This window comes from Lupinus angustifolius, unplaced genomic scaffold (assembly GCF_001865875.1).
Source record: "Lupinus angustifolius cultivar Tanjil unplaced genomic scaffold, LupAngTanjil_v1.0 Scaffold_19_36, whole genome shotgun sequence".
Classification (NCBI taxonomy): domain Eukaryota; kingdom Viridiplantae; phylum Streptophyta; class Magnoliopsida; order Fabales; family Fabaceae; genus Lupinus; species Lupinus angustifolius.
This window is the reverse complement of record NW_017719325.1, coordinates 1-13,468: the sequence shown is the minus strand read 5'-3', so window position 1 is coordinate 13,468 and position 13,468 is coordinate 1. Positions and strand designations below refer to the sequence as shown.

General features: G+C 30.8%; 1 long non-coding RNA gene across 1 annotated transcript; it reads left to right on the top strand.

Moving 5' to 3' along the window:
• Positions 1–1,210: 1,210 nt before the first annotated feature.
• LOC109338193 lies at positions 1,211–13,442 on the top strand. The gene is made up of 3 exons (XR_002106527.1): positions 1,211–1,314; positions 4,107–4,108; positions 13,428–13,442. It is a non-coding gene; the product is annotated as an uncharacterized LOC109338193 (long non-coding RNA).
• The last annotated feature ends 26 nt before the right edge of the window (positions 13,443–13,468 follow it).

The window sequence follows — 13,468 nt, the reverse complement described above, 5'->3', positions numbered from 1 at the left end:
TCATAAATCAGTTTCTAACATAGAAGAAATTAACAATAAAGAAACCGAAAACGCATTGATAACAAAACCTCAAGAGTTGTGATACAATACCAATTGAATTTAGTCTACAAGTTTAGCCTTTCATTGAGTGGAAGAAAGAAACCGAAAATGAAGATGAATGAAAACTGAAAATGAAGAACATATGAACCCCTAGCAGAGCAAAAGAGGAGAAAACGGAATTCTAAAATGAGTAAAATGTGTAGAGTGAATGTGGATTTCGGGTTCTCTCATTTTCAAATAGTAAAACTGAAAATGGGCCCTAAACAATAGGCCCAAAACTAAAACCGAATTTACAAATATAAACTCCCAAAATAAAAATAAAATCTTCACTTCAACGCATATCCTCCACTTCCATAACGCCCAAAATGTCATTGGTGCCAAATATGATCTGAAAATGATATTAGATTTAATCAGGCTAAATAATCCCAAATTAACTCATTTTAGGAATATTAGTCCAATAAAGTCTAAAACACTAAACCTTGTCAAACAAAGTCCATTAGGCACCAAGACTCATCCATCATGCTAAATTAAGGTTATGAATAGTGTGTAATATATTGTTCATCAATAGCCCAACACGAGAATTTTGGTTACTGGAGGAGCTGGATTCATTGGGTCTCACCTAGTTGATAGGTTAATGGAAAATGCAAAAAAAATGAGGTCAGCATGTTATTTGTTGCATATTTTTATACTTCTCATTTCCATTCATATTTGAAATGATTTTATGTAGATGTCATAACTTATTATCATCCCATATGTGATAAAATACGATACAACATGTAGAACTAATTGTGATTTCAGAAAGTTCTGTCACAGTAACCCTATCTTTATTCAGGTTATTGTTGTTCATAACTACTTTACTGGATCCAAGGACAACCTCCAAAAATGGATTGGTTATCCAAGATTTGAGCTAATCTGTCATAGTTTATTCTCATTTTTTTCACCATCAATTATGTGTGAGATTAAAATTGTTGCATACAACATGTGTATTGGAGTGTGTTTTCTTCAATTTTTGCTCGTCGCGCTCTATATATTTAAATATTTAAAGCTACTTCGTGAATTGATTTCTGTTAACTGAAGGATTCAAAACATCATGCAATCAGCACGAGCTTCATCATAGCTAAACTACAAATTAAAGAAATTTGCAATTTTAAAATTTCTTAATCAAGCATAAACTAATGGTTCACTTCAAATGTTGATGTCTTAATACAAATTTGACTAAATGGGATATGAAAAGTTTAACCTTTTGTAGTCCAAGATATGATAAACATAGGATATGTTTGGATGAATGAGATTTAAGGAGATAAATCAAGGATTTATTTCTTGGAATTATTTAGTAAATAAAATGAATGGAATCATTTGTCCCAAAATGTCAAAATTCTTTCCTCCCCAAATTGGGGTGGAGTCAATGAAATGGAAACTCACGTTCTATTCCATTTCCAAACAGTGAGGTGACTCTCCTTATATTTATTTTGTTTGAAGAAGGCAATTTCATTGTGTTATTCTCTATATTAGGAGTTTAACAATGATGTATGATATATATGCTACGTTTCTTTGATAAAAGCGAATGTGTTATGTTATATTTATGAGAAAATTGCATGGAACTTTGTAAGAATATTTATAGGGTTAAATTCTTATTATGAAGTATTCATATGATGATAAATTTTAATCATGTGTTACATGTTATGTTTTGATCGGATTAGTGCATTAATTTCTTGTTACTTAATAGGATAAAATGTCAGAGCCTTTACCTTAAGATCAAGAAAATGTTACTACTTCAGGTGTTTCATTGAAGGTATTTTCTCATCCTAATGATGTAATTGGAAAAGCATATGGAGCTGAATATTCAGGTCAAGTGCATGGTTTGGGCATTGGTATTTGTCCCGCAAGTGTTTTTGGAACGTATAGACATTCTACTAGTTTTGTGAATTGTAGTGACTCTAGTCAACAACATGTTGAAGACTTAAAGAAGTATGTTCAAAGTTTAGAAGTAAAACTATCAGGCTATGAAGAGACCAAGGAGCAACTTGCACATACTCATAATCGATTGGCTACTCTTGAGAAGTTTCTAGTTGAAAATTTTGGTAGTGAGTTAACCATTTTCGCCCGTGATGTTCCATCATCTTAGTTATGGTTTATTAGATATTCATGAACTTATTAGCTATTGTTGGAACATGGTTTGTTGAAAACCATTAGTGGGAACTTTTGGGTGTGAAATCTGAAAAATTCCCAAGTCCCACATAGAAAAGTTTTGAAAAAAAAAACAAGTCTCAAGTCCCACATTGGAGAGATGAGGAACGTGGAAAAAATCTCATGTTATAAATAGAGGCTTTCTCCCCTCATTATAACTTGCCCCAAGTTGAATGCGTTTTCATTCAACTTTTTCTTTCTCCCTCATATTTTCCGCCGATGCATTTCCGGTAAACTTCTCCCCCTTTCTTTCTGTGACACTAAGAATTGGCACATGCAGCCAAATTGTGAGAATTTCGAGAACTAACACTGGTAGTCAGTATTGAGGGAAAAGAATTGGCACGGGTAGCCAAATTGTGGGCATGTCGAGAACTGATACTGGTAGTCAGTATCGTGGGAAGAGAATTGGCACGGGTAGCCATATTGTGGGTATTTAGAGAATTGGCACGGGTAGCTATTGTGGGTATTTCGAGAATTGACACTTTTAGCCATATTGTGGGAATTTCGAGAATTGACATTGGTAGCCATATTGTGGTGGGTGTATTCGAGATTGGTTCTTACAGTGCAGTAAGAATTCGATAACAGAGATCTGGGCTGTTTTATCCTAGGGACGACGTGGTTGATAGTCTGCTTGCACATTTTGGGAAGTGCCACGAAACGTCTTAAAGAGAGCGATATGGTTGTGACTTAGCCAATAAGTATTATGTCGTGCCATTTATAATTGTTGCAAGTTACGGTAAAAACAATTTTAAGACGTTTCTACTGCAATGACATTCGTAGATAATATTACTAGACCGAACAGTTATGACCTGAACAAACCATTTCGATTTGATTGGATAAATTTCAAATGTTAGCAACATAAGATGAAAATTTTCCTCATTATGAGAAAAGTTGCACACGTTTTGAAAATCATTGGTTTAATGCTACTGCCGAAAGCTAGAAAAAAGAGAGGATAAACTAGCTCTTAATATAGCTATATAGGATGAAAATGATTACATATGTAATAATTTCTTTCTGAATAAGTTGTGAGATGATCTATATGATTACTATAGCCCATATAGGTCTTCCAAATTAATTTGGTTTTCGCTTGAGAAATAAAGAAATATGATATTGATGAAGTTAAAATAAAATATAAAATATATGATGTTATCACTACCTCAAGTATCAAATGACTGATAATAAATCAGTAGAGTCTTAGTACTATGAGATACATAGAATTGCTCATGAAATCATTTCTGATGGTGTGACCCTATAGAGTTAAACTCATAGAGCATGTGAATGTATATTCATTGGGTATGTTGTAAACAGGAAGGCGTATAGGTTTTACGACCTTAACGCAAAAGTGATCATTGAGTCTAACGATGTTGGATTCAATGAAGAGAAATTCCTTTTTAAATTGAGGAATAGTGGGGGCACATCAACTAGTCACATACTTGTTATTAGAGATAATGATGGAAAATGAAAGGTTTGAAATAAAACCTAGAAGAAGTAAGAGAGCAACAATTGTTAGAGAGTATAGACCTGATTATATGGTCTATATATTGGAGAATAATCCATCAACTCTCCAAGAAGTTTTGATTTCTTTGGACGTTGATTTGTGGCGAGAAGCCATAAATGATGAGATGAAATATCTAGAATCGAACAAGAAACAGACTATGTTAGCTCAATCTACTGTGGAAGTTGAGATTAAGGCATTAGCAACAACCTAGTTGAGAAATTTGCTTGTAAAGATTCTCCTATGGGAAAATTGATACTAGTTGTGTTGATCCATTGTGATAGTATTGCGACTATTGCAAAAATTGAGAACCAATTTTATAATGGTAAGAAACGAAAAATTTGTCGTAAGCACAACACCATTAGAGAGTTACTCTCTACATGAGATGTTAGAGTGGATTATGTACGCACTAAGAATAACTTAGCAGATCCTTTGACGAAAGGACTAGCTAGAGAAAAAGTACTTCTAAGAGTATGTGACTATTGCCCTTAGAACGAGGATCACTCATGATGGTCGCCCGATCTAACTGACTGGAGATCCCAAGAAATAAGTTCAATGGGTAATAACAAGTTGTGAAGTGATATGAGAATGAACATGTTATAAAATTATGAGAAGCATGATTCCTGCAACATATATAAGGATGAGTTAAACTCTTAATGAGATCTATACTCCAATTGGAGTGGAGTACAAAGGCTACAAGAGTACTCTTGATAGATAGACTCACTTATATGAATGTGGAAGTGAGGGTCGCTTCCAATGAAATTTTGGAGCATAAATTTCTAGAGCGTTCACTATACTGGGATAGACGTGCATGACCTTTAACGCACGGACTTTACAGAATACACATTTGAAAATTTTTTGTATGGTTTGATGTTGGACATAGAGTTTAAGACTACGAGTCACTCTAGTAAAATCTGGATCTTACTCACTATGCAAAGGTTCAAGTCGCATGACACCTTTGTTTATGCACAATCTTATTGAGACTACAAATATTCTCGGAAATCATTTTTTTAATTTCAAGTGGGGGATTGTTGGAACATGGTTTTTTTTTTTTAAAACCATTAGTGGGAACTTTTGAGTGTGAAATCCAAAAACAAGTCTCAAGTCCCACGTAGAAAAGTTTTGAAAAAAAAAACAAATCTCAAGTCCCACATTGAAGAGATGAAGAACATGAAAAAAATCTCATGTTATAAATAAATCCGGCAAACTTTTCCTCATTTCTTTCTGTGACACTAAGAATTGGCAGAGACAACCAAATTGTGGGAATTTCGAGAACTGACACTAGTAGTCAGTATTAAGGGAAAAGAATTAGCACGTATAGCCAATTTTTGGGCATTTTGAGAACTGACACAGGTAGTCAGTATCGTGGGAAGAGAATTGGCACGGGTAGCCATATTGTGGGTATTTAGAGAATTGGCACGTGTAGCTATTGTGGGTATTTCGAGAATTGACACTGTTAGCCATATTGTGGGAATTTCGAGAATTGACAATGGTAGCCATATTGTGGTGGGTGTATTCGAGATCGGTTCTTACAGTGCAGTAAGAATTCGATAACAGAGATTTTGGCTGTTTTATCCTGGGGAAGGCGTGGTTGATAGCCTGCTTGCACATTTTGGACAGTCCACAAAATGTCTTAAAGAGAGCGACCTGGTTGTGACTCAGTCAGTAAGTATTATTTTGTGTCATTTATAATTGTTGCAAGCTACGGTAACAACAATTATGATCTTCATATTTTGCATTTTGTTTTGTAAGAATTGTTGAATGTTAAATATTAGGTAATTATATAATATTCACTTTTCTAATGGTATAACACTTTACTTCTATTATTATTAGCTAGCAAATATTTAATTTTATTAGAAATTTACTATTCTATTATTGAAAATAAAGATTGTTAGACAATCGACATATTGGGATATGAGAGAAGTATGAATAAAAATAACTTTAAATAAACTTAATTAGCCTCGACTAGATTGTGGAAAAATAAAAAACTTACACATGGTTGCAGCGTAGCAAATCAACAACTTTGCCACGGTTGTTACCGTAGCTGAATTATACAGACAATGGCTAATTAAATGTTACCACATATTATACAAGCGTGGCGAAATGACATAATGACCGTGGTTAATTTTTAGTCCCTTGTCACGACAATAGTAAGTGTAACCACTCAATTTAGCTACGGATTTTTATCACATTAGCCACGACTGCAACCGTGACTAAAAGGTTGTTTTACTGTAGTGAATCTAACAAAAAATACTAAAACTTAAAACAACAATCTTATGTCATATTTTTTAAATTATATGTAATTAATATTGAAGTAAAATTAGAAAGAAAAGATTCCAACATGGTAGGTCACCACCACACCAGAAACTTTTGTAGGTAAAACGAGCATTATGGGTGTACAAAACAGGCAAATACTCCATCTGTTCAAAATTGTTTGATGTTTTACCTTTTTATCTTAATATTTTTTTCAATACACATGTTGAATTAAATTGAGATGAAATTATTATATTAACTTTTTAATGCATAGTTATAAAAACCGTATCGTACCGGCTGGTTCAACCGGAAAACTGGTGAACCGGGGCCCTAACCGATACGGTACAGGTGTTGAACCGGCCAAGTATCAAAACCGATCAAAAATCGGTGAACCGGCTGGTATTTTACTAAACCGGCCGGTTTATACACATATATTTTTTATTTTAAAAACTTAAAAACTTAAAAATTCATTACAAGGTGATCCATCTTTTCAACCCTTCTTCAACCCTTCAACACATACTTCCAAGACATACTTAGATTACACATTTTGGTTCCTAATATTCGTGTGTAATCTCAGTGACATTTGTGTAATCTTGTAATCTTGGAGTATTGTCTAAATATAGGATTTGGTAGAAAAGTACAATATTTATACAACTTTGACTCCTTGGTGTTAAATGTTAAAACTCCAAATTTATTTATTGTGTAGAGTGAGTTGTGAACTTATGTCATTTATTTATATTTTGCGGTTGTTAAGTGATACTTTTGGATTGATATATGTTTTTTAATTTAGACTTTGAATTTGTTAAAGACTTAAAGTTGTTTATTTATGTGAATTTTGAATAGATTATAAATATGGATTATAAATTTGAGTATCTACCTATTTGAAATTTTTTTAGGTTTATATACATATATATAAATATAAGTAGCTATGCCCGGTTTAACTGACATGCAGTTTAATTACTGAACCACTAATTGAACCAATATACCACTATACCAGTATCCTGACCGGTTTGATAAGTGATATGGTTTTAACTACACTGTTTTAATGTACTCCTCTTTCTTATTTAGTAATTGTTTTTTGATAACTTGTATTCTACATTTTCTTGTGTACACGCCTTATAACAGTGGACCGGTTCGCTCATATTTCAAATGTTAATAAATACTGTAGGCCTGTATACAAAAGAATAGCCTTGTCTTTGATTGGCAGATGCAGCATCCCTTCCTCAAGTAATAAATGAAATAATAAATAGAATTGTTAGTCAGTGAGTTTTTCAACAATTCCTTGGGAATTCAAGATTTTGATTTTCAGGGAATTTAAGATTTTGATTTTCAATGCTAGAATTTGATACCTACACACCTGTTTCCTTTCAGATGTAAAGTTATTAGTGATTTTTTGACAGTAAGAGTGCATCATTCATAAATGAACAGTTATTGACTATACTAATTGTATAAAAATATTTAAACTAATAACATATAAATATTAAATTTATAATAAGGAAAAATAGGAACTTCTTATGTCATACAGAAAATGCGTTTAATAATATTTATGATTGTTTGCGTAAAGCTCTTTACTCGGTTGATCCTATTCACTGGTTATTTATATTAATTTTATTAAACAGTTAATGTTAATTAACACATGAATTATAGAAGATAAAATAATAGTGTAAAATTATCATAATTTTAAATATCACATCAATTGGTTGAATCGTGAAACAATTTCTATGTAGATCTTATATGACAATTATAACAAACATGCAATTAAACTCGTGAAACTGAAATGTATGGTATCAGTTAAAACTGGTTTGCACATCAAAAAATTTAATAATTTTTAAAATAACATATTAAAGATTTGAACCATGAATATCATGTTTATTTATAGCGTGATCTTTCACGGAATGAGTTATATGGTGTAAAATATATGAATACATATTTTATATAGAAAAAAATGTATATATTGATAATGTATGAATTTTATATATTATCATTGTATTATTTATCATTTATATTCAATTATCATGACTCTTAAAAATTAAAATAATACAAATAAATAATAAATGATGTATTAAATGTGTATATAAATTTTTAAATTCACATTAGATAGATATTAGATTCTATTGTATATGAATTACTATAATATTTTATCTGAAGTATGTTCCTTCAAATTAGTGATTGTTGTGAAATCCAACCATTGGAAGAAGTCTCCTATAATATTTAACTCGTGTAAAGGATTAAACTGTTTAGATGGATTAAACAATTTTATATAATTAATAATTATCTATAAATATATAAATGTAAATTTTTTATATAATTAATAATAATATATAATGAGTAGGAATATACTTACTCTAAGAGTACGTTTTTTTAAACATACTCCTCATCAATTCTAGTGAAATCTAATTGTTTAGATCTACTCACTAATTCAAATCATTAGATTTCCCTAGAATTGATGACTAAGATGAGAAGTAAGTTTAAAAAACTTACTATTGGAGTAAGTGGATCCATCCTCATATATAATTATATCAAAGTAGCATATCTTTATATTTTTAGACCGACATAAAATAAAATATTAGAATAATGTTACATTTAAAAAAATAATAAGTCAACTATGAAATTCACTTTCCGAGTTATTCTAAGTTAACCGAGTTTAACACAGTCCGATCAAAATTGTCTCAGTTCAAAGCAGTTCAACCCCTTATTTAGTTAAAACCATAAACCAAAATCATTTATAAATCTAACAAGTAATTGGACCAATCAGACCATCCTGTCCAATCCTCTCTATTAGTATGTGGCTCTCACTTCAGCAAGTTGGGAGTGTGATCCTTCCTTGGCGGTATATAAGGCTAAAAGAATAGGTTTAATATAAATTTTATTTTAAAGTTTAAACATATTTATCACGTGAAAATTAATATAAGTATACTAGTGTATAATTTTATTTGGCTTCTGTCAACTTTTTATTCAAGTTTCACTACTATTTTTTCTGACTTAGATGCCAGTTATGTGACATCCTGTTTCAGGATTCGCTTTCGAACAATTAATTTGCTTTGTTGTCTTCGTCTCTTTATTTCTAGGTGTTATTATTTATTTTCATCATTAATTTGTCTTATAGTTTATAATATATAGCTTAAAAATTGTAATTTATTTCAAATTTTGATTGTTAATTTGGTCATTCTTTTGAATGATATCATGTAAAGACTACAGTGGTGTTGTTAAATTGTTGTAAAATTGCAGATATCAATAGGATTTTTGGAAATATCTTTTAAGGGAAATGTTGAGAAAACTAACTTGGAATTCAAATTTTGTCATTTTTATTCAAACTTTTATGTTAAAATTTCACTTACTTTAAATTTATTTTTTTAATTGGAGGCACCATATTTATTTTGTCCTAGGGTCCATGAAATGTCAATCAACTAGCTTGGTAGTTTCTAGTTTTCCACTCTTAACTTATAAGTTTTTAGTTTCTTTATAAGCTTCGATTAACTTTATGAACTACTTATGCCAAACAAAGCAACATGGACGAGAGACCACATCATTTATCCTATAATAGTGTACCACTTCATGAATCATGAGTTGTAATTGATCCGAATTTTTTTTAATAATTAAAATTTTGAGTTAAATATATTTTTTCAATTAATTATAGATCATAATACATAGAATGATACACAATATGTGACAGAATATGCTCCCCATGGAGCACATGATAAGTTAATTGGAGTTGACCCATCTTAAAAAGTTCTTAAATACACAGTTGTGCTAAAGGAATATTAATAAGTTCATTCTAAGAGTCATAATGTTTTTATTGTGATTTTTTAATGGTTTTGTTAAAACTTACTAGTAATTAGTTGTCCAATAGATTAACCAATTTCCATAAATTCTATAATGCATGTAATTAAGAAGATATTAAGCATAACAAAATTTAAACGGGGATATTAATAAGGGACTTAAGATGGTTGTTAAGGAATAAAAATAGGATTTTGTTAAAGTGTAGAAGGTTTAGGAAAGAGGAATAGAAATAAGAGCAACACCATCTTTTTTAATACTTTTCTATACGAAAATGTTTCTTCCATGTTTTTTTGAAGTGTAGAAGGTTTAGGAAAGATGAATAGAAATACTTCATTTATTACTATTTAATTGTTGCTTTAACACTTTTTACCTTATTTTCCCTTATGATCATTTATGCAAATTAAGTAGAGTCACATAAGGGTGAGTGTCATTTTATATCTGTAATAGGCACCTTAATTTAATTAGGGTTGAACATGGGTCAGATTGGGATTAATTAAGGTTTGTCCTTAACCGACTCTAAATGTTGGCCGATTTTTTTCTTAAACGTGAATCCGACCTATACCCGAAGCTAACTCGTCCCTAAATATCGATCGTGTCAACCCTTAAACCCGACCCTAGACCATATTAAATATAATACATACTCATAAAGCCTTCTCAATATTATTTATTATTATCATTATGTAATTTGACATATAAAACGATAAATGTATATATATTATTAACCATGTATATATGATGGAAAAAATAGAGAATCAATGGTATTTTCGACCAAAAATGTCACTACTCTATCTACATTTAAATAGAGACACATACAAACATGATGAGTGAGTGACCATGAAATGGGTCGGACTAGACATGTTTGGTTATAACTCAACCCTAAATATTGAATGAGTATAATTTTTGAACTCGAACCCGATCCTAGATATGATGAGACTCGACCCTATTCGAACTTGATCATGATCGGGCCATACCAGGTGAACGGGTAGGGTCGGGTCCTATTCACCCTTAACTTCAATAATTGCCTAAATTTGTGTGTTTAACATTAAATATTCATCAGAGAGAAAAAGATATATACACCGACACTATAAAGACTTTTTTTATTGTTACTATATCATCCGCCATTCCTTTTCAATTATCATTGACTTTTAAACCCGTCCCTAAATATCGATCGTGTCAACCCTTAAACCCGACCCTAGACCATATTAAATATAATACATACTCATAAAGTCTTCTCAATATTATTTATTATTATGATTATGTAATTTGACATATAAAATGATAAATGTATATATATTATTAATCATGTATATATGATAAAAAAAGTATATTATCAATGATATTTTCGACCAAAAATGTCACTACTTTATCTACATTTAAATAGAGAGACGTAAAAACATGATGAGTGAGTGACCATAGAATGGGTCGGACCAGACATGTTTGGTTATAACCCAACCCTAAATATTGAATGAGTATAATTTTTGAACTCGAACCCGATCCTAGATTTGATGAGACCCGATCCTATTCGAACTTGATCATGATCGGGTCATACCGGGTGAACGGGTAGGGTTGGATCATATTCACCCTTACCTTCAATAATTGCCTAAATTTGTGTGTTTAACATTAAATATTCATCAGAGAGAAAAAGATATATATATCGACACTATAAAGACTTTTTTATTGTTACTATATCATTCATCATTCCTCTTCAATTATCATTGACTTTTAAATAAAAGATATTACACTCTTCATTCAAATGGGGAAAAATGATTTAGAATAGAGGGATATGATCAATGATGTAAAGAGAAATAAAAACGATAAAGAAAAGGATGTATGTGAAAAGTTGTGTATGAGAAAAAGATGGTAAAAATATAAGAGTTACTCTTATTATTTTGTGGTTGAAACATGAAACCTGGTAGATTAATGTGTTTGGTAAAACTATATGATCGAACAATGGATGTAGAAGAGCTTAAAAGTGAAAGGGTTTTAAGATATAACTCACTTCAACAGGCTTCTTAAACAGGTGTCATAAACTTGAGGCTTGAAAATATCCCATCTCACAAAACAGAGCCAGACATTTTTTTCAAATAACGTTGTTGACTGCCTTATAATCTCCTCTCATGCCTTGTGAAACACACTAAAAGTGACTGAAAATGATGAAATAGTATGAAAAAGCTTATGAGTATTATAAGATATTAATCACTATAAGGGGTTTATCAATGTTTATAAACCCATAGGAGTTACAAGGTGGATTTATAAGGTGGGTGAAAGATTTAAGGAATGTAGGGAAGGAGATTGTGAGTTTAAGTCTCACCCGCAACAAATTAAAAAAGAGAGAATTATAAGGTGGGGTTTGATGATTAAGGGTGAAGGGTATAAAGAATGAAGCGAAGGAGATTGAGAGTTCAAGTCTCACTCACAATAAATATCAACATACTAAAAAAATTTGTTGATAAAAAAAGTGATAAACCCATACCCCTTTTGGAAATCTCCCCTGGCCAAACATGGGTATGGTGATATTGTTAGTCAAATATAAGCTCGTTGACATTCTTATAATCCCATTTTTTGACTTCTCAACTACATATTTCAAGCAGGGATGACAAAATTATCCATAATCCAAAATCCATCCAAATTAAATCCATCCAAATCTATCCGTTAGAATTAATGGATTTAAATGGATATAATTCAATGGATGATGTTGATAATGGATGGATACAAATCCATCCATTATATCCAATGAATATCCACGGGCATATCCATTTGGATGGATACCCAATCCATCCAAAAAAATAAAAATAAAAACAAATTTTTTCCAATTAATTCAACATTAATATAAAAAATCTCTCTCACCTTTCTAAGATAATTCCACACATTTTACAAAAGTTGAAAATTGCAATTGTGATTTTAAAAAGTGCTTATAAAAAATGTATAAATGATTTTGGCCTTAATGCTTTACCCCAACATCTTAATGTAAAATATAAATATATCATTTTTGTTATTGACTAATGTGATAATATAATAACAAAATGAAATATTTCAAGATGATAGTTTGTTGCATATAACTTATGGAAGTTCCAATTGTTAGGAGTGTAAGCGGTACCGGTTTAAATCTGAAACCGATGAAACCGAACCATAAAATGCGATTCAGTTCGGTTCGGTTTAGCTCCGCGGTTCGGTTCAGTTTTTTTTATTTAGAACCATTTAAGTTTGGTTTGGTTCAAGATTTTATAAATTTTGGAACCGTTAGAACCGAACCGCATATTAAAAATTAATTTTATTTTATATTTGAATGGTTAAACTTTAAAGTTAGGAGATAAAATATTATTAAGAATTTAGAATTATTAATACATATAGACTATAAATAAGACACAAATAGAAAAAATTAATTAGTAAACAAACCTATATATCTATTATCTCTATTATCCATTGAGAAGATAGAAAGAAAATTAAAAAACTAGTATACATTTTGTCAATATTCAGAGATGAAATTAATTAAATAAAGAAATTAAGGAACTAAAAGAAAATAAAGGAAGAACTTGAGGACATTACTAATGACGTGGAGTATTAGGTGTTACTGTTGGACTAAAATATTGATACCGAGTTTGTCATTCTTAAATTTTGTTGGACATTGTCGAAGATTTTGTGGACTAAAATTTCAAGTTTGTAGTGCGTTGAGATGTTGAATTATTATTGTTTTACTAGAAAGAGTATTAAATA